The sequence below is a fragment of the Trachypithecus francoisi genome, unplaced genomic scaffold (genome assembly GCF_009764315.1).
Source record: "Trachypithecus francoisi isolate TF-2019V2 unplaced genomic scaffold, Tfra_2.0 Lachesis_group10, whole genome shotgun sequence".
NCBI classification, from domain to species: Eukaryota; Metazoa; Chordata; class Mammalia; order Primates; family Cercopithecidae; genus Trachypithecus; species Trachypithecus francoisi.
In genome coordinates, this window is record NW_022681455.1 from 62,707,558 (window position 1) to 62,729,878 (window position 22,321).

General features: G+C 34.3%; 1 protein-coding gene across 1 annotated transcript in view; it reads right to left on the bottom strand.

The window, feature by feature from the left end:
• Nucleotides 1-19,864, bottom strand: part of EYS (eyes shut homolog) — a 2,089,174-nt gene extending 2,069,310 nt beyond the window's left edge. The window contains exon 1 of the mRNA XM_033217548.1: nt 19,773-19,864. The gene's annotated coding sequence lies outside the window, so the exon portion shown is untranslated. The remainder of the gene's footprint in view (nt 1-19,772) is intronic.
• Between the last annotated feature and the right edge of the window lie 2,457 nt (nt 19,865-22,321).

A 22,321-nucleotide genomic window follows, 5' to 3' on the forward strand; every position in this document is an offset into this window, starting at 1 on the left:
CTTTGCTCACTTCCTCTATTGTTTCTTAAACATAGAATCAAGAATCAAGTCTGTGCTGGGAAGAAAGAAGCTATGACTATGATGTCAAACTGAAGTTTTGTTTATATAAACTAGACATTTTAATGACTGAATGTGTCAGAATTACCATAATAAAATTTTTCTTTTAATTGAAATTGATTGGAAAGCCAATAGACAGACTTAGGGTTTAGCAAAAAGAATCTACTAGAGTATAACTGAAGGCAGGGTCTGGAGAAAACTAAAGTATTTTCCTATTTATATCACATAGAGTTCAACCTTCACTCCCTGTTCAATATACCAGTTGCAAGAGTATTAATCATCTGACATATTTGCCTTAATATTCTCTTTTTATTATGTTTTAACCTCTTTTTATTTCAGTTACAGCGAAATGTGTGTCTCCATGCATATGTGAGAGAAGACAGTTAATACGTCCAAATTTCATATTTTCCTTTGTAATCTATATCTTTTATGTAATGAATGAGTCATTCACATTCTAGAAGGTACAACAATGTTGCAATATATTCTCTTTAAAATTCTAATGCCTTTAATCCTCAAATTAATATTCTAAACATTAAATTCATATCAAATATATTTGGTCACTGTTCTAAGGTAAGTACAGAAGACCATATGGTGTGCTTCCCAGACCCTGTTTCAAGACTGGAAAACTCATTCCCCTATCTACTGGAAGTGCATTACGAGATTATTTCCAGCTCTTCCTCAACTTCAGGAATTGTTGTACCTGAAGAATGTTGCCTTGACAAAGATCATGTTCTTCCCAGTGTCACCCTACATCTAATGATAGCCAGATGCAGGTATAAAACAAACAGACTGAAAACCGAGTCCTTTCTTTTCTACTTAAAATAACCTGAAGGGACATCTCTAGAGGTCTTTATTCAGACTGTATCAAAGCACATTTTCTCTGGTGTTCTTCCTGGCTCTTCCACAGAGGACGATGCTAAGAGCCCTTAACTGATACTAATGTCTACTTCTGCATCTTGAAAAATCTAATATGGGACAGAAAAGACTGAAATTAAGTCCTCCACCAAGGTCAAAAGCCATCTATTACAATGTCATTTTTTAGTAATTATTATTTTCTTTGTGGTGTTCTGATGGCTCCTTGATCATACAGTAAGGACGCCTACAGAGTGGAGTCGATGTGATTATGTGGTTATGCATGTGTATGCTACTGTGTTTGTGCTAGCACACACACATACACACACAAATACATAAACACACATATACAACATATGCACACACATAAATGGGGAGGATAGGAGGATTCATATGTTTGTTAAACCACAGAACGAAAGATAAATACAAATGAACTTTTAAAATATCATTCTAAGGAATTCTTATTTATCCTTTGTTGTTTTTAAAGCAAGAAAGTACTATCATTTGATTTTTTTTCCTAATAGGCAAATAGTAGCCATGTGCTGTATACACAAAGAGGACCAATGCAAAGGTTATTATAACATATGAGTGAGAGATGATGAATACCTGAAGCTGGGTATTGATAATGATAAAAGTTAAGAGGTACTCATTGGAAGCTAGAATTGATGGGGCTTGGTGATAACATGAAAAATTGAAAGGGAGATTTTTTTTAAATGTTATTAGCTATTTAAATAGATTTTATTAGAATATAATATGTTATTTTTAATTTAAAGTATTAGAAGTATAATTATTCTATAGAAATAAAAGGGATAATATACTCTTTAGTCACACATTTATACCTAGACTAGTTTCACACATGAGTGAAAAATGATGCATTAGCCATATCATTGTTGTTCTTTTGTTTTTGAAACCAAGAAATATTCAGATTTAAATTTATACATCTTTAAAGCATAAAAAATGCAACTGAATAATTTATGAGCAGTACCACTGAGACTACTTAAAAAGAATACAGCACTATCTGAAAAATTACATACTAAAAATGCAAGGTTATATATGCAAGAAAAAAAGATAAACTCAAGATAATATTTCAGGGTCTATAAACATAACAGTCCAGTTGGAAATTTCCAGCTTTAAATATGACATATGCTGAAGTGAATGACAATAGAAAAAATCTGAATAATCTAGGGACATATCAAGGTCAAATAACTCCCTACTTTTCCGCCTTTTGCAATAAATTACCACCTCACTTTTCCAGCAGTAAATAAACCTCTAAGTAGAAAGATTCTAAACATAAACAGATAAAGATTATGTGTAAAAATTAAGATAAATTGAAAAGTAGAAAAAGTTATCCTATTTTATTTTGAGTTGCTGTGATATATATGAATATAGATATGTTTAATAATAACATAAGTATTTTACTACTTCATCCTGTTTTCAACTTTATATGATCTTTCTTTAGAAAATCAACTTTTTTATATATACTTTAAGTTCTGGGATACATGTGCAGAATGTGCAGATTTGTTACATAGGTATACACGTGCAATGGTGGTTTGCTGCACCTATAAACCCATCATCGACATTAGGTATTTCTCCTAATGCTATCCTTCCCCTAGCCCCGCACCCCTCAACTGGCCCCTCAATGTGTGAGGTTCCCCTCCCTGTGTCCATGTGTTCTCATTGTTCAACTCCCACTTATGAGTGAGAACTTGCGGTGTTTGGTTTTCTTTTTTTTTTTTTTTTTTTTTGAGACAGAGTCTCGCTCTGTCGCCCAGGCTCCAGTGCAGTGGCCGGATCTCAGCTCACTGCAAGCTCCGCCTCCCGGGTTCACGCCATTCTCCTGCCTCAGCCTCCGGAGTAGCTGGGACTACAGGCGCCCGCCACCTCGCCCGGCTAGTTTTTTGTATTTTTTAGTAGAGACGGGGTTTCATCGTTAGCCAGGATGGTCTCGATCTCCTGACCTCGTGATCCGCCCGTCTCAGCCTCCCAAAGTGCTGGGATTACAGGCTTGAGCCACCGCGCCCGGCCGGTGTTTGGTTTTCTGTTCTTGTGTTAGTTTGATGTTAGTTTGACGCTTTCCAGCTTCATCCATATCTCCGAAAAGGACATGAACTCATCCTTTTTTTATGGTTGCACAGTATTCCATGGTGTATATGTGCCACATTTCTTAAAATTCAATCTATAATTGATGGGCATTTGGGTTGGCTCCAAGTCTTTGCTATTGTGAATAGTGCTGCAATAAACATATATGTGCATGTGTCTTTATAGTAGAATGATTTATAATCCTTTGGTATATAACCAGTAATGCGATTGCTGGGTCAAATGGTACTTCTGGATCTAGATCCTTGAGGAATCACTATACTGCCTTCCACAATGGTTGAACTAATTTACACTCCCACCAACAGTGTAAAAGTGGTCCTATTTCTCCAGATCCTCTCCAGCATCTGTTGTTTCCTGACTTTTTAATGATCGCCATTCTAACTGATGTAGATGGTATCTCATCACGGTTTTGATTTGCCTTTAACTAACGACCAGTGATGATGAGCTTTTTTTCACATGATTGTTGGCCACATAAATGTCTTCTTTTGAGAAATGTCTGTTCATATCCTTTGCCCACTTTTTGACAGGTTTTTTTTTTTAATTGTAAATTTGTTTAAGTTCTTTATATATTCTTGATATTAGCCCTTTGTCAGATGGATAGATTACAAAAATACTCTCCCATTCTGTAGGTTGCCTGTTCACTCTGATGATAGTTTCTTTAGCCGTGCAGAAGCTCTTTAGTTTAACTTGATCCCATGTGTCATTTTTGGCTTTTGTTGCCATTGCTTTTAGTGTTTTAGTCATGAAGTCTTTGCCTATGCCTGTGTCCTGAATGGTATTGCCTAGGTTTTCTTCTAGGGATTTATGGTTTTAGGTCTTCCATTTAAATCTTTAATCCATCTTGAGTTATTTTTTTGTATAAGGTGTAAGGAAAGGGTCCAGTTTCAGCTTTCTGCATATGACTAGCCAGTTTTCCCAACACCATTTATTAAACAGGGAATGTTTTTCCCATTTCTTGCTTTTGTCAGGTTTGTCAAAGATCAGATGGTTATCAATGTGTGGTGTTGTTTCTGAGGCCTCTGTTCTGTTCCATTGGTCTATATCTCTGTTTTGGCACCAGTACAATATACCTCACTTGTATGTTTATTACAGCACTTCTCACAATAGCAGACATGAAATAAACTTAAAGGTCCATCGATGGATTATTGGATAAAGAAAATGTGTACACATAAACACAGACCATGCAATACTACTCAGGAATAAAAAAATAATAAAATTATGTCTTTTAGGTGGAACTGGAGGCCATTATACCAAGTGACAAAGTCAGAGACAGAAAGTCAAATAGTGCATATTTTCACTTGTAAGTAAGAGCTAAATAATGCTAACACATGAACATAGAGAGTGGAATAATAGGCATAGAAGACTTTGAAAGCGGGGAGGTGATGGATGAGAAATTATCAATGGGTACAAAGTACAGTATTTGGGTGATGTTTACACTGAAGGAGTGAACTTCACCACTATGCAATATAGCCATATAATAATAACACACTTGTACTCTCTAAAACTATAAAAATAAATTAAAATTTAAAAGAAACAGAATATGAAAAAATTGAAATAATTCATAGAAAACACTAAATATTAATTTGAGGTATTTAGTTTATTAAAAGAAGATCCTTTCATACTTGTTTCCTGGTATTGAAAAAAGTGGATATACATTTTTCCTTGTGATATTATACTTGTAAAAGATGTCACTACATTGATAAATATAAATGAAAAATATAATTTTCCAATTAATCATTTTTAAGAATCATTTTCCATAAGGAACTACAAACAGACTAAAAAATATAATTTTTTGGTTCTAACACAACACGTAATATTTATAAACATGTAGAACTATCCAGTTCTGGAGAAAGAAAGTCATTCTTTAAAATATGTTTTCAAATTGCTACACGTTTAAAAAAAGGTGGAAAGACAATTTCCAGTGCTTTGCATTATATTTTGTTTGAAAGATATAGAGTCTAGGCTAATTTTTAACTCATAGAGAAGCTTTATATTTTACTTTTTAGAATTTTGGAAATAATAATCGCACCATTACATTGTAAGTTTTTCATCCCTTCTTTCATATGGTCTTGGCTCCTGAGATATCTAGATGCTCAGACATCTGTTAAGTAAGTAAGTAAGTAAGTAAGTAAGTAAGTAAGTAAATAAATAAATACCATACACTACAAGGTGAGACATAGCTTCGTAAAATGGTCTTCATAAGTAGCACTATGCAAGAAAATAATATAAAGCATTCTATCGAATTTCTCAATAATAACAAGAAGTCAAATAGATTTTATTGGTTCCTTCCTTTCTTCCTATTTTCCTTCCTTCTCTTTCTTTTCTTCTCTCTCCAGCCTTACTTCTGTTTTTTTTCCCTCTTTCCTCCCTTTTTCCTCTCTCTTCTTTTCCATTTTTCTCCATATGTATTCTACAATGAATTTATGTTGTATAATTTTGAGTTACAGTTTATATAGCTTGTAACTTTGTAAAAATGAAGAAAACATGTAGGAGAGCTCTGATAGAGACACAGCCCTCAAAAGCAAACGTTCTTCCCTCCCTCCCTCCCTCCTTTCTTTCTTTCTTTCTTTCTTTCTTTCTTTTTCTTTCTTTCTTTCTTTCTTTCTTTCTTTCTTTCTTTCTTTCTTTCTCTCTCTTTCTTTCTTCTTTCTTCTTTCTTTCTTTCTTTTCTTCTCTTTCTTTCTTTCTTTCTTTCTTTCTCTCTCTCTCTCTCTTTCTTTCTTTCTTTCTTTCTTTCTTTCTTTCTTTCTTTCTTTCTTTCGTCTTGACACATTTGCTAGTACCATCCTGATTTTTAACATGAGGTTATTAAAAAAAACCTTTTACAATAAAACCTGCAGAGGTCACTAGTTTGATATTTAATATTAGAGAAGTATTAAGATTTGGAAAATTACAAAATTTTAAGTATAAAGATAACGATGGAGAAAATTAGGGAAGGATAACAGGAGGAGTAAGAACTTGCTTTTATGCATCTGAGTTTAGAAAATCCATTTGAATTTTTTAAAAAGGACATGAAGAAAATGCATTCAGATATGGAAGATCCTATGTGTCTTGTGTAATAATGGCTCATAAGACACTGAGGAAATGGTCAATAATAATAGTCAATCTAATAATAATCAATCTAATAATAATCTATAATAATAATCAATCTAATAATAATCTAAGCACCCACTTCAGTTTGCACAGTACATTGCTGGTTTCTATGTGTTGTCCTAGAACTTTATTTTCATTTCAATTACTTTAGTGTTTACTACTTTTAAGAACACCCTGATTTTGATGCTATAGTCACCTGATGAATACAGAACCCCCACAAGGGGAATGAAGAAAGTAGACAATATCAATGATCAATAAAAAGACTGAAATTTTTGTTCTATAACTGAACATGATTGTTGAAAAATTATGTATAATAACAAAATTAGCCGGGCATGGTGGTTCATGCCTGTAATCTCAGCTACCCAGGAGGTTGAGGCAGGAGAATTGCTTGAACCCGGGAGGCAGAGGTTGCAATGAGCCAAGACTGTGCCATTACACTCCAGTCTGGGCAAGAAGAGCAAAACTCTATCTTAAAAATACACACACACACGCACACACACACACACACACATACATATGCACTCTGCATACATTAGTATGTAAATATTTTTAAATTTAGTAACTTACGGAGTTTAATCATATTGCTATTTGATTCTTCATATATATATATATTTTGTCTCAAAGTTGTGATGCAATTTAATGTTTTCGGTGATTGTTAAAAGAAACGTCTTCAGATGTATTTTTAAAATGACAAATATTTGCACTTAAACTAAATTATTCCTTCTTGATTATAATTTCTAAGCAGAGATTGCCCTTGTGTAATCAGTAGTATAGAAGAGGCTCAGGAAACTAAAACTATAAATATAGTTAACAATGTATTTTCTGGGGTCAGCCTGCCTCACTTGGAATCCCAGACCTAACACTGACTGGTTATTTCACCTTCTGCAAATTGATGAACTTGTGCAAAATGATGTTAACTAGCAACAAGGCAAACCACTGGCTTGTTGTGGAATTTATTTTTTTTTGTTAAAGAAAACTTTGTAAAACCTTTAGCCATTTATATTTACCAATAGTTTGCTCTGCTATGTTAGATTGGGAAGACAAAGGAAAAATGTTCATTTTCTTCCTTCAAAGTGTTTAATAATCTCAAGAAAAGACAGCATTGCATAAGAAAAATCATTACTAAAAATATAGAATTTGATATAATGACTAAATAAGAGAGAAAAATTCCTTAATCTCCCTGATAAAGTCATAAAAATTTTCAAAATGAAGGAGAATTTAAGGTGAGACCTGAAAGCTTAGGAAGAGTTGAAAGAGAGCAGAGGCAATCATTTGCAAAAAAAATATAAATTTTACAAGAAAACTACCTATAATTCAGTAATATTGAAATATAATATGCAAGGGCAAATAGGTGTCCATGTATATAGAAATAAGTGTCTACTTTGTTTCTTAAATGATTAGGCGCCACTGAGAAATTTTCAACAGAGAGTTATGTGTGCAATATTTTAAAAATACCAACCTCTGGGAAAAGTTAAATATAGATTGCAATATTAGAAGAGACAACTCATGGTATTTATCACCCTTGTTTGGAGAGATTATGACAAATAATATTACATTGGGATTAATAATATTTCCTGAAACTCTCAGAAGGTATAAGGCTAGTAAAGAGTAGAATTAAAACATAATTCTGTTATTAAACTGCAGGTGTTCTCAGAAATTCTACTACATTTATTGGATTTTAATTTGATATATACCTCAGATCCAATGGAATCTTTTGATTTTTCTTCATATATCATGTAATACAAAGTTTTCAGTGGGAAAATAGGAGAATGGTAGAAGTCAGTGAAGGAAAAAGGGAGAGGAAGTCAGGTGACAGCCATATTAAGTTGATGGGTACTAAAGATCAAGGAGTCAATAATTGGTATTCTTTTTACTTTGCCTGCCTTAGCAATGTTATATCTATATGTAACTATTTCTACAATATCATTTTGTAAATACTTGCACATACAGGTAATATAGTTCTGTCAAAAAGTTGATTTTCTGTTGACTTTTATAGAAAACTATCTTTGTAGTCAAGTATGAAGCTATATAAACATAGTTACATAATTACAAAGTAGCCATTTGGCTATTCTATATCCTGTGAATATTCAAACACATAAGAAACACACATGGTTCTGTATTTATAGTGCTAAATGACAAGCTAACTGCAACTTGGGCATTTTACTCAAATTTGGTCTAAAATAATTATTCTAAAGTCATATGAAATCCCAGAATTCAGCTGGGATTAGAGGGAATGATCTATCTTGTTTTAGCAGGAGAATTTATAAAAGTTAATCTAATAGGTCTCTTTCCTACTCAGCAATTCTGTAATACAAAACAAAAGTTCCTCTGCCTGCAGTAGCGAATACTGAGATGAAAGTTAAAGATTCTGTTGTATTCTTCAAAACGACTGACTGGTTCCTGAGCCAATATGCCTGTTCTGATTAAACATTTTCTGGCAAATTCTCAGAGATATATTTTAAAATGTCATACTCCTGGTTTAAAAAATGCTATATTATTTATTTAAACATCTTTATTTATTTTACCATAGTTGGTTAAAAATGCAAATTGATTCTAAAATATGATTCGTTGATTTCAAACTGTATTACATAAATATGCTATAAGCATATTAGACAATTTTTAAAGTTAGTAACTGTGAGCTGATTTTAATCATTTATTTTGAGAGTAAACTATTTATACATTTACTCATTTTGTGTGGTTGTTCTTAATGGTAGTCTTGATTTTCTTAGTTGCTATCAATATTACAAACCTTTTTCTCTGTTTTTGATAAGCTAGATTATTAAATGAAGGAAAATTTATGGAAAATATAGGGGGAGCTAAGAATATGGAAACCTCTTCAAATCCTCAATTATATAGCATACATAAAAGTATCATGTAAGTTATCTCACTGGTAAGGTAAGGCAGTACTTGAGTGTTGCACATCCTAAAAATGAAATGCTATTTTAATAATGATAAATAATTCAAAGATAACTTAAGCCATTGTAAATAAAATATTAAACTTTGAAATTTATTTTATGCACTCCTTAAATAAATTGACAAAAATGTTTCTAAGAGCATTAAAAATCATCCAGAGTACTTAGAATATAGAATTCTTAATCTATAGTTTCTCCTGATAAAGGTAAGAGCTATCAAACAGTATATGTCTTTAGTTTTAAAATACACCACATTGAATTTTATAAGCTTAGTCGGGTTTTTGTTAGGATACCAAAGGCATGAAAAGATTCGACAGTTAAAAAATTCAAAGAGCAGCCAGATTACACATATTCTGAGGCATTAATATCTCACATATATTCTGACATATATGACTTTGTGTGTTTGTGTGTGTGTATACTTATACATGTAATGATAAATTCACTTTGGATAAAAAGGTATGTTTTCTCTCTTAGTTTTAAAATTATTATAATTAACAGTCTCTAATAATTAAAATGACATAGATTAAAAAGTCAATTCTCAGTGTATATTTATCATGATGTATAGCTACTTCATCATGCATACTTCAGATGTTTTAAAACTATTCTTCACAAGCTAATGTGAAATTCATGTTAAGGGCATATTCACACCAAAGTGACTTTTACATTAAGTGTTTACTGCAGGCATGCTTTACAATGTGCACATGATCATCAAGGCTTGAGTGACCATTTGAGGTTTGACCTTGTATTCCATTTGTGCAGGTAGTCTTTCAGTAGATCTGACATTGATCATCTGTCAGTTTGACTTTCTAATCTTATGAGACTCATTGTAAACAAAATAACTAAATGTTTGCAGGCCCACAGAGAAAACACAACAGCTCTCCATTTTATTTCTGACAGGAGCATTCTTTTCAATCAAGCTTAAAAATAGAAGAAAATAACAACAGTATTTTTTCATTTTATGAATTCTTACCAAATGATTGGGTCCGAGGCATTTAGAATTTAAAAACAACTAACCTAAATGTAGAAAGAGCCTGGCTTGTGAAGTTATAAAATTAGACTATGGAACCAGTAACAAGCATATGTTAATGAAGACATGAAATCATCATGGCATTTCATCTATCTTAGTCACAGCCTGTCAGTATGCTGATTGCCTAGTACATTGTATCCCTAGTCACAGTTTATAAGGCACAAGAAGACATTTTCAGAATCAATAAATGAAGATAGTATGTGACATTTCAAAACTGCTGTACTACCGCAATTTGTGGAAAATATACAAAGTAACAAATATAACATTTATTTCACAAAGAGTGGCTTAAAGACTTGCTTAGTTCATGAGCTTCCTATGAAACATTGTCAGGTAATATTTACGTGTGTCAGAGTGGGAGGGAGAGGGATATGGTTTAGGTCAGACTCTGGGGGAAGGCATGTATTATTTCAAATACGATATCTGGGAAATACTTATTTGCCTGACAAAGGTGCACCATTATACATAAAGAATAGTTGCCTTCCTAAGCACTGACACAAATAAATATTTATCTTCTGTAAGTAAATAGATGACTTGCATTAAAATTTATAAATTTTGTATTGCTTAACTGAGAAAGCATAATCTCTGAATATCAATAGACAGCATGGAGATTTAATGAAGCTTTTGTCATAATGCAGTACATTTCTCAACATTCTCTAATAAAAGTTTTTGTAGCTAATTCAAAATACTGGTGGGTTCTATATAATTAATGCATAGATTAAATATGAACTATAGGTTATATCAACAATATATGAATATTTCTTGAATTATATATCGACAAGAGATATGAGCTGATGAAAACTATCCACATTTACTTTTAGGATGCTAAAAAATGAAGAATGCATTCTAGAAATTGTATTCTATCTAACTCAGATGTTTATACCATATCTTCCTCTGAGTGTTCTCCCACAACTGTGGTGTGCACTACTGTTTTTTGTGAATTTCACGGCACCTCTGGTTCCTATTACATGAATTGCTAAAACATTTACCATGCTGCAGGTGTCTATACATGTTATCCTTTGACTTCCTCATACACCTTTCCTTACTAAAATTCTATGACTTTGCATCAGCACAGTGTTTGCTAGTTAATTGTAGAAGTTTATTTTTTCTAAAATTCTCCACAGAAACCATTAAACATGGATTGTTTCACCATAAGAAAAACTAAAGAATCAGCCTTCCTAATATTATTCAAAACAGATCACTTTTCCTACAAATTACTTTTCTAAACTGATACAACATAATGTGTATTTCTTCAAACTACTCAATAAGTAAAACAAAATCACCAGAGTTTTCACATTTGATTCGGCACGAGCTTTATTTGTTATTCATGAATTAAATTTACTTCCTATATAAATATTTCTCCCAATTTTTCTTACCATTTTGTCAATGTTAACAACGGCACTTGATTCTTGCCAAGTGAAAATAATTTTATTATCTTCTACTTGCATACTTATTAGTTTTAGATCATGTCTATATTTTTGTTTTATTATTTTTACTATGGTTGGATATGATATTTTGGGTGCTTATTTGTGCTTATAATGAAGTTGAAGTTTCACATAATTTTATTCCTCTTTACAAGTATTTTTATCAAAATTATGAAACCTTATTTTACTTATAATTGAAAATTGAAACTAATTATTAATTTCCCTTGCTGAATAAATATTAGTCAAATTTCACTCAATATTATGGTTCATGCTGGACAATGGTAATTACAAAAAAAAAAGAAAAACAAAAAAAGAAAGATGCAGACTTTGCTTTGAACAAGTTCACAATGAGGTAGGGAAACAAATAAGCCAACAGATGTAAGTAGTAGTCATGTACCCAATTTCACAGAAAAAGTCTGACATGAGCATGTATAGTATCTGCAAAATAACCTGGTGTGTATAATCTATTCATCTTAAGGGCATGGAGATTTTTAACTGATTGGGTACTCATCAGTGAAGAGTCAAGAGGGAAGACATGAACTTTCTTCTGTAAAATGACAGGAAGCCCAAGAGCTGGAATGACTGGACGAAGGAGGTGAATGGTGAAATATGGAAAGGGATAGTCCTAATCAAAGTCTTATTAATGAAGGCCATGAACCAAACAAGCTCAGTTTGGATTATTCCCTTAAAACTATATAAAAACATCACAAGGATTTATGAAAGGGAGCTAAATAATCACATTTTCACTTTTGGAGAGAGACGGAGTCTCACTCTGTCGCCCAGGCTGGAGTGCAGTGGCCGGATCTCAGCTCACTGCCAGCTCCGCCTCCCAGGTTTACGCCATTCTCCTGCCTCAGCCTCCCGAGTAGCTGGGACTACAGGCACCCGCCACCTCGCCCGGCTAATTTTTTGTATTTTTAGTAGAGACGGGGTTTCACTGTGTTAGCCAGGATGGTCTCAATTTCCTGACCTCATGATCCGCCCGTCTCGGCCTCCCAAAGTGCTGGGATTACAGGCTTGAGTCACCGCACCTGGCCAATTATTTTAACTTTTAAAACATACTTAATTTGTATGGTAGCATTGATCTAATGTTTTTCTTTATCCTACTTCTTTTTTTTTTTTTTTTTTTTTTTTTTTTTTTTTTTTTGAGACGGAGTCTTGCTTTGTCGCCCAGGCTGGAGTGCAGTGAGGCAATCTCGGCTCACTGTAACCTCAGCCTCCTGGGCTCACGCCATTCTCCTGCCTCAGCCTCCCGAGCAGCTGGGACTACAGACTCCCACCACCACGCCCGGCTAATTTTTTTGGTATTTTTAGTAAAGACAGGATTTCACCGTGTTCGCCAGGATGGTCTCGATCTCCTGACCTCGTGATTCGCCCGCCTTGGCCTCCCAAAGTGCTGGGATTACAGGCGTGAGCCACTGCCCCCGGTCTTCTTTCATATTTTAAATTAAACTTCTGAAGCATAAATTGAGCTATAATATCTACTATATTCATTAAGCCTCAGGCACACTTTCTTACATTTGTTGTGTCTGAAATTGGAATGCACCTTACATTTCTTACTGTTAACATATCATCATCAACACAAAGCCCATTTCATGTCTGGGTCGTCCCTTATTTCTTAATCCCCATCCCATCTGCTTCCTTTCAAAGGAAACCATTTGTAATGTGCTTGCCGTATGTTCTTCAGGATAGATACAGTCTTGTAAAACATAGTGTGGGTTTTTGTATTTTCAGTTCCATTAAGGGTTTTGTAAATCCCATCTCTGTCCTACTTTACTCATTCAAGTTTGTTTGGGGACCAATCCATGTCACATAACTGGTTTATTGTTTCATATTGCTATACAGCATCTCATAGTGGGATTTACTGTATTTTATTTATCCATTCTTCTGGAGATGGATACACAGGTTGCTTTCAACTCCCCATTGCCATCTTTGTATAGATCTTTGCAATAATTTCTCAGGAGTATGTATCCAGGAGAGGAATCCTTGTCCGTACTTTTTAAATATATTTCTTCCTCAAAGAGTATTGGAAAATTTATTTGACTATGAATATAAAAATATTTAAAATTATTCTCCCATTATTGAATAAATGGGGTAGCAACAGGCTACATATGTGCATAAGACAAATGTCTATTTTACTCCTTATGCCAGAATAAATCACAGATGGATAAATATTCAAACACTGAGAAGAAATGAAGTCATATTAATACTGGGAGAAAGAACATGGGAAAATTGAAAATAAATCTGTCCATTTTTCTAGCTTCCCTATTACCATCCTCCTTCATGCTTGCTCATCTCTCTGCAGTCAAGTCTCCTCACACAACTGCCAGATGATTATTTCAAAACAATTGACCAATAATATTCCTGCACTGTTATAAAAATCTCAGTTTAAACATTAACTTGAACTGCAATGCTTCCTGACCTCCCAGTCTAAAATACCCTCCCAGGCAATATCTTCTCACTCTATTTGAATTATCTGGATAGCTTCTATTATTTATTATTTTCTTGCTTACTTGTTTGCTGATTTTATTCTCACATCTCTCCAGAAATAAAAGGTTAACAAAAGTCACAAACTTTGTTGTATAATTTGTCACTGTTTTCTCAGGACCTAGAATGTGCAGGGAATATAACAGTGCATTTGTTGCATAAATAAGTAAATAAAAGGGCATATATATGCTTTGTAATATCACAGTTTAGAAATATTTCATAAGGTGTTGAGTTACATTCTTCTAATACTTGAACATATTTCTCTGACTTCAGTGCAAACCCACAAAGGTAGTATTGGACATTTAACCATCAAGCTGAAGCCAAACTTATATTTAACGAGCTAATCTCCACATGTTGTGCCCTATGGGGTAATGACTGACATGTGCTTAACAAGTCATCATCACCACGGGGTAGGGAGATGATTAGGATCAGTTTTTTGCCCTACCCTCATTGGCTCTCAGTTATTTCTTCCATATTTTGGAGAGAATATTTCTCTACTTTGTTTTTTTGACTATTTTCTTTCAAAAATAAAAGAATCTTTTTTTCTCATTACATTTTATTTTTAATTGCTGAAGCTACTTAATTTTATGTTAATTTTCAATGGTTCAAAATAAGTTGTAGTTTATGAACGACAAAAAAGCTCATTAAGCTTACTGACAGTATTTATACTAATTTGATAAGACTGGCTTACTTATTTTCTGTAATAACCAAGAAAACAGATTATCTTATAAAGCATATAAGGTGAACAGGTGCGGTGGCTCATGCATTGTAATTCCAGCACTTTGGGGGACCCAGGCGAGCAAATCACTTGAGGTCAAGAGTTTGAGACCAGCCTAGCAAACATGGTGAATGCTTGTCTCTACTAAAAATACAAAAATTAGCCAGGCGTGGTAGCACTTTGCTGTATTCCCAGCTAATTGGGATGCTGAGGCAGCAGAATCACTTGAGCCTGAGAGGTGGCGGTTGCAATGAGAAGAGACGGCGCCAGGGCATTCCTGCCTGAGTGACCAAGTGAGACTCCATGTCAATAAATAAATAAATAAATAAATAAATAATAAAATAAAATATATAAGGCAATGTATAAATACATAGATACGTGTGTGTGTGTGTGTACGTGTGTGCGCGCGTGTGTGTGTATGTGTGTGTGTAATGATGATTAATTTTATGTGTTAACTTGGCTAGGCCATGGTGCCATAGTATCCACTTTATGGTCAAACATCAGTTTAGATGTTGCTATGAAGGTAATTTTTTAGATGTTATTAACATTTAAATCAGGAGACGTATAGTAAAGAAAAGTGCCTTCCACAATGTGAGTGAGCTTCATCCAATAACTTCAAGGCTTTTAGAGAAAAGACTGAGGTCCCCTAAAAAGAAAAGTATTTAGCCTCTAGACTGCCTTCCAATTAGAACTGCAGCATTAACCCTTCCCTAGATCTTCAGCAGCTAGCCATGCAAATGTCAGACATGCCAACCTGCACAATCCCATGAACTAATTCCTTAAAGTACCTCTCTCTCTCTATCTTTCCTCTTTCTCTCCTCTCTCTCTCTCTCTCTATATATATATACACACACACACACAGTACCAGTAGAGTGTGAGTACATAAAACACACACACACCTACACACACACACATCCTATTGGTACTGTTACTCTGGAGAATTCTGACTAATGCATGCACATATACAGGCAGATAGATATATATACCATAAACAGATACATAGAAAGATACATGGATAGATATATAATAAGAAAATATGTGAACAATAATTCTTTTTTTATAAATTTAATTATGTTAGTTGCTAATTTCCAAACTTATATCCTAAAATGTGAATAATACATTGAATAAACCATTTTAATAGTTGCATATTAACTTATAAAATAGATTTTATGCTAATGTTACATTTTTATTGAGAATATATTCCTGTCAAAAATTTGAATGAGCAAAGTGCATTGGTTCCATGTGTGTTTATTTTCTACATATAAAAATTGAATTTATATTTATATTTAAAAATATTAAAATTATTTGTTATCTATATTTACATGGAAGTTACAACTCTATGAATGATAAATTAATACTTTAGAAGTAATGAAAGCTCTTAGAAGAAATCTGATTAATATTTTGAACTAACACTGTGAGAAATTTACATTATCTCAAAGTATTTTACTGATATTTGGAACATCTAATGACCTTCTCCCCAAGACCTTGAGGAGAGAAAAATGAATTGTTTCTGAAACTTAACTGTAAAATCATTATGTAATGGATTGGCATGGTACTACAAATTCACTTCAAAGATGCTGTCCAAGACTGTCAGATCTGGCTGTAATCTGATAAACGCAGTATTAACATGTCTGGAGAACGATTGAGTGAATTGAAAGTGAGGGTCCCTGAAAAGGAAGGTGAAAAGAAGAGCCATGGAAGTAATATTAGGCAAAGTCTTCAAGCAGATTCTAAGGAGGAGTAAACACTGATATAAAAAACTCCACTGGAACAAGCCCAATATTAAATATGCCACCATTGTGCATGTGGGTGCTTTGCAAATCACATAACTCATAATTCTTAATATGTATTGAGTTCTCAGCTCACAGATCCCATTCATAGCACATTACATACAATATTTTATGTAAGACTCAGCTCAACTAGATGAGATGTGTACTATTGTTTCCATTTCATAAAAATTATCTCCATTTTATGAAATCAATTTGCTAAAAATTGCAAAGCTATATGAGTGACAAACTAATAGTCTTAAACCAGTGTGTCTGACTTCCGAGCCTATGCTAGATTACTCTGCTAAGCTAATCTTTTCCAGATTCAGATTCTTTTTTTTTTTTTTTTTTTTTTTTTTTTGAGATGGAGTCTCGCTCTGTCGCCCAGGCTGGAGTGCAGTGGCCAAATCTCAGCTCACTGCAAGCTCCGTCTCCTGGGTTTATGCCATTCTCCTGCCTCAGCTCCCGAGTAGCTGGGACTACAGGCGCCCGCCACCTCACCCGGCTAGTTTTTTGTATTTTTTTAGTAGAGACGGGGTTTCACCATGTTAGCCAGGATGGTCTCGATCTCCTGACCTCGTGATCCGCCCGCCTCGGCCTCCCAAAGTGCTGGGATTACAGGCTTGAGCCACCGCGCCCGGCCCAGATTCAGATTCTAAATTCAACAAGTTCAGTTACAATTATAATTCAGGTTTACATTTACTTGTTCAAAGAAAGAATGTGTGCTTGATGAAGAAGAAACCTCTTCAGACTTTGATGTGGTTCTATTTCTTGTCACAAAATAATAGACTGTTATACATTTATAACTTAATATTCGGTTATATTTGATTTCTCAGTAGCTTTCCAAAATAGATAAAATATAATAACTCATGAATAGACACTGTCCATTTCATCAGAAAATTTAGTTAGTACCATGAATTTATTAAACACTATTTTGATCATTAGAAAATGCACTTGGTGAAAATAAGCATAACTCTAAAAGTAAAATGCACCAAATCTCACACAGCAGTGATGCACTCACTCTCTGAGTTCTCCTGGAGCAAAACCCAGAATATGACCTAAGGCACATTTTCTAATCTTTGTTTCTTCCAGTTCATTCAAAGATGAAAATTGTTTCTTCAGCATTATTTTCCAGGGTTATCTTCTGAAGTGTTAGTTTTATTATATTTAAAAATAGAATTTCCTCTGGGAACACACGGCTTTGGTAAAATGGTATTTTTTTTTCACTTTTTTATTTCAATAATAGAGAAGTGTAATAGGCATTCATTTATATCAGTTGGGGTAGCAAAAACTTGTATGATTAGACCACCTTCTCCAGTGTTATATGGGCACCATAAAAGTTATTATGCGCCTCTGCAAGCATACATGATTTTCATTAAGATTATTAAGTGGTTAGCCTCCTGACAACTTAGGGCACTCATGGGGAGCAATTAACTCTTTGGCTACTGCCATTTAGGGCAGGAGCTTGGCCAGAGTCAAAGAATCTGGGCTGTGTAAGAGGAAAATGTATTCAGGGAACAGCTAAGCATAGCTTAATGTACTCAGGACTTTTTGGCCACTCTTCACCAGAAATGTTTTCTTTATTTTGTTCCTTTCCTCTTTTTTGTTTTCCCTAAGTTTTTTTGTTATTGTTTTAAGGATGCTACCGAAGGGGAAAATGGAACCAAGTCAGTCAATGCAGTTTTGTTTTGTTTTTTAACGTATTAACTCAATATTTGTTGAACGCCTCCAAATCACGGCTTGGTATTAGGTTTTGGTAATTTAATGGAAAAAGGGGCATTGTGCTTATTCCCTATGCTCACAAGTTATTCTCTAGTTGGTTAAAATGCAGAAAATTATACAAACTGTGTGTGTCATTTATTTATGGCAACTGCAAACATGGAAGTCTCTTCATGGTTTGGCATTTGAGTTCTTGAATATTGAGTATAGTTAGGATTAAATCAATATCTATGCCCTTTTCCTTTCTAAATAGTAAAGCGTTGCAAACACTTTTGTTTAAAAGGGTCATTTTTAGGCCAATTAAAATTGTTAAGGTAAAAACTGAGAATTACTTTTTTAAAATCTGAATTATTAACAATTGCAATTGTTGTTGATAATGAAAACACACTTTATCCACTAGCAATATTGTATTTTCTTAATCCTGCTAATAACATAAAATGCATCATTATTACCTAAATATTAAGTTTTAAATAAAAACTTGTTAGAATTAATAATATAAATATAGTATGAAAATTAACTGCAACATAATATACATGAAAATTAATGACAAAATATATATATCAATATGTTGCATGCTTCAATATTCATTTCATATGTATTTTATGAAATCACATTTAATAATTTTAGGCAGAATGATTGATAGACATATACTCATATCATATAGATGATATAAGTATATATATGAGTATATATGCATATACTAGTATATATATATTGATAGTTCTAATGTTATGTAATTAACTTTGAAAATAACATTAACCTTTAAGGTAAGCAATAGTCCCTTATTTTAATATTGCATACTAAGTAATTACAAATAGTTCAACATACATGATTTCTGAAATATTTAAAGATTTTTAAGTTCATTAAAATCATAAGAATTAAACAGAACTAATAAATCTAATTGAACCATGCATCTCCTAAATAATAAAATAAGATTGGTAGTGTATTAATAAGGTAAGAGTGTTGTATCTGTGAAACACCTTTATGTTTTCTCTTTAAAAATAAAAAATCACAATAAAGCTGTTAAAAGTCATCATATCTGATCAGTTGTAAGAAATCTTAAATAAACAACCATGTACAAAGGAAACACTATCCTCAGAGTGCCATTGAGGAGGAAAAAAATGTTGATCATTAACATGAGAATAAACATCACCTCCAACAAAACTAGTATGAGTATCTCTAGATTTATGGCCAAAACTTTTCTAAACAAACTGAAAAATCATATAATTTCATATGCAATTGACATTTCATGGCTCTATGTGTATGCTGGCAGACAATGGGGGAAAATCTTAAAAATCAAAAGCAATCATAAGTACTTCATGACTTAATAAAGATTCTCTAGCAACCCCCCAGATCCTGTTTCTCAAAGGAGGTGAAAATTATATTCTTTGTAGATCCAAGGAAGTATAAGGTATAAGCACAGGTTGTTCTTAATTCAAACAGAGTGAATATCCTTAGGAAAATGACTGAAAATTTAGTGAAAATGTTTTGTAGAGAATAAGTAAAAATAACTGGTTAAAGAAATGCTTATGATTGAGAGATCTTTGTAGTTGTGTTCAGCTAGGCAGTGTTTTTATCTAGTAACAGAAAAATAATTTCTAGGTGGAATCAAGTATAACTTACCCCAACCATTAGCCAAGGAAGCTTGCAACCCTAGGAGGCTTCTGATTACAGTTAATGTCTGGACTTGCCTAGCGTGTATCACTTTGTTTCTCAGAAGCCTAATCCAATAAAGCTTCCTTTATATGTGGCTTCTGAAACACAGCACTAAAAGCCTTAACCTTTTGCAGTATAAAGGTAAAGTCATTAAAGCCATGTGCAGGCTGACATAAGGCCTGGCCTTTATTTAGCTAATCTGGAGATGAATATAGCAAATCACCATCTGGAGCTTTGTGTAAATCCAAAAGCAAAATACTTCTCTACAATTTAACTATTCCCCATTTTATTTGTAACTCACCATTTTCATTGCTAACTTCATATGTCTCAGTCTGAATGCTTTCTAGTGTTTTGAGAAATTACTACATTTTTAAAAAAATTTTTTTGTAAAAAACTCAGATACAGACAGTAGGAGAAAGAAAAAGGCTTTCTGTTGCTAGGGAAACCTGATGCTGAAGGTTTAGTAACAACCTCAGATGGTGTTGTACAGCAAAGGCTGTCAGGATAAGAGAACAGAAAGGGGGCCTGCTGATGCGAAGAATGATTTTAGTATGTTGCTTATTGATTCTATGATGATCTTTATAAAAGAAGTAACACAAAATCTATCTTTTTCTAAAGAAGAATTATGGGACCATAACAAAGAAAGCCTCAAGAAATTTATACCATTGAAAGGTAGAATAAATGAAATCTCACCTCTATCTGTGAGTTTATAGAAAGAACAGTTACTGAGTGCATTAGAATTTTGTCAAATTAAGATTCTATTAGTATATCCTGAACCCACATTGGCTTTAATAGTATCTTTATATTTTCAAATTACTAAATTAAACATAAATCATTTGTATTATACTTGATCCTGCAGTGTGTGAAACATATATTTAATCAATCTCCTAATGAAAGAAAATATTTTAAAATATTAAAATCACACCATAGAAAAACTATTTCTATTTGTAGCAATAAAATTATACATATGTGTATATATTTTAATATGATTTATTCTTAATATAATTTATATAATATTTACACATTTTTCATGAATCAAAATGCTACTAACATTTTTTATCTAAAGTGAAGAACTTTTACCTGTTGACTCATGGAAATGAGTTATTCATGATTATACATTGTGGCCTCCCAAGACAATTTACGCTGAACATAACATAGTATCATGATGCACATATCCATTTATATCTGGAAAACAGTTCATCTACTATATTTTGCTTCTGTAAGATGTAGAAGTTTCCTCCCTTTCTCCCTCTCTTCTTTCTCTCCCTTCTTTACATTATCTTTCTTCCTCTGTTACTTTCTCTTCCTTCTTCCTTCCTTTCTTCACTTTTCTTTCTCTTGCATCTCCCATTATTTCTTTCATTCTTTCTTGTATCTTTCCCCTACCTTCCCCCTCTCCCCTACTCCTTCCCTTTCCTCCCCCTCCCTGTGTACCTTCTCTTCCCCTCACCTTCCCTCCCCTTTCCCCTCCCCCTCCTTTCCTCTCCCCCCTCACCCTCTCCTCACCCTCTTCTCCCCTCCTCCACTCCCCCATTCCCCTCCCTTCCCCCTTTGCTCCCTCTCCCCCTTCCCTTCCCCCTCCTTTTCCCTATTGCCTTCCCTTCCCCCTCTGCTCCCCTCCCCTTTCCCTTCCCCCTCCTTTTATCCATTTCCTTCCCTTCCCCCTCTTTTCCCTTCTCCTCTTCCCCCTCCCCTCTTGCCATCACCTTCCCCTCCCCTTTCCTTCTCCCCTCCTCCTTTTCCTTCCTCCTTCCCTCCCCATTCCCTTCGCTTGCACCTCCCCTCTCCCTTCTCTTCCCTTCCCTTCCCCTCCCCGCTAACACTCCCCTTTTCCTCCTCTCCCCTCCCCATTCCTTTCTCTCCCACTTCCCTCCCTGCTCCTCTCCTCCTCCCCTCTCCTTCCCTCCTCCCTCCCCTCCACTCCCCTCCCCCTTTCATCCCCCTTCCCTTCCATCTCTCCTCCTCTCTTCCATCATCCTCCCCTCTCCTCTTCCCCTCCGCCACTAATCTTCCCCCTTTCCTCCCTCTCCCTTCCCCCTTCCCACCCCTCCCCTCTTCTCCCTCTCCCTCTCTCCTCCCTTTTCTATCCCTTTAATTACTGCTGTCTTTTTTTTTTTTTTTGAAGCCAAGTCTCACTCTGTCACCCAGACTGGAGTGCAATGGAAGGATCTCAGCTCACTGCAACCTCTGCCCTCTGGGTTCAAGCGATTTTCCTGCCTTAGTTCCCATAGTAGCAGGAATTACAGGTGCCCCCTCCACCATGCCTGGCCAATTTTTGTATTTTTAGTAGAGATGAGTTTTTGCCATGTTGGCCAGGCTGGTCTCAAACCCTGCCCTCAAGTGATCACCTACCCAAAGTGCTAGGATTATAGGTGTGAGCCACCATGCCTGGTCCCTTTCCTTCTTACTTTCAAATGACATTTGATAGAAGAGCAAAAAGAAACAAGACAGAAATTTAACTATGCAGACATCTGTGGAAGAGATATTTAGGTAGAGAAAACACTGATTACAAATAT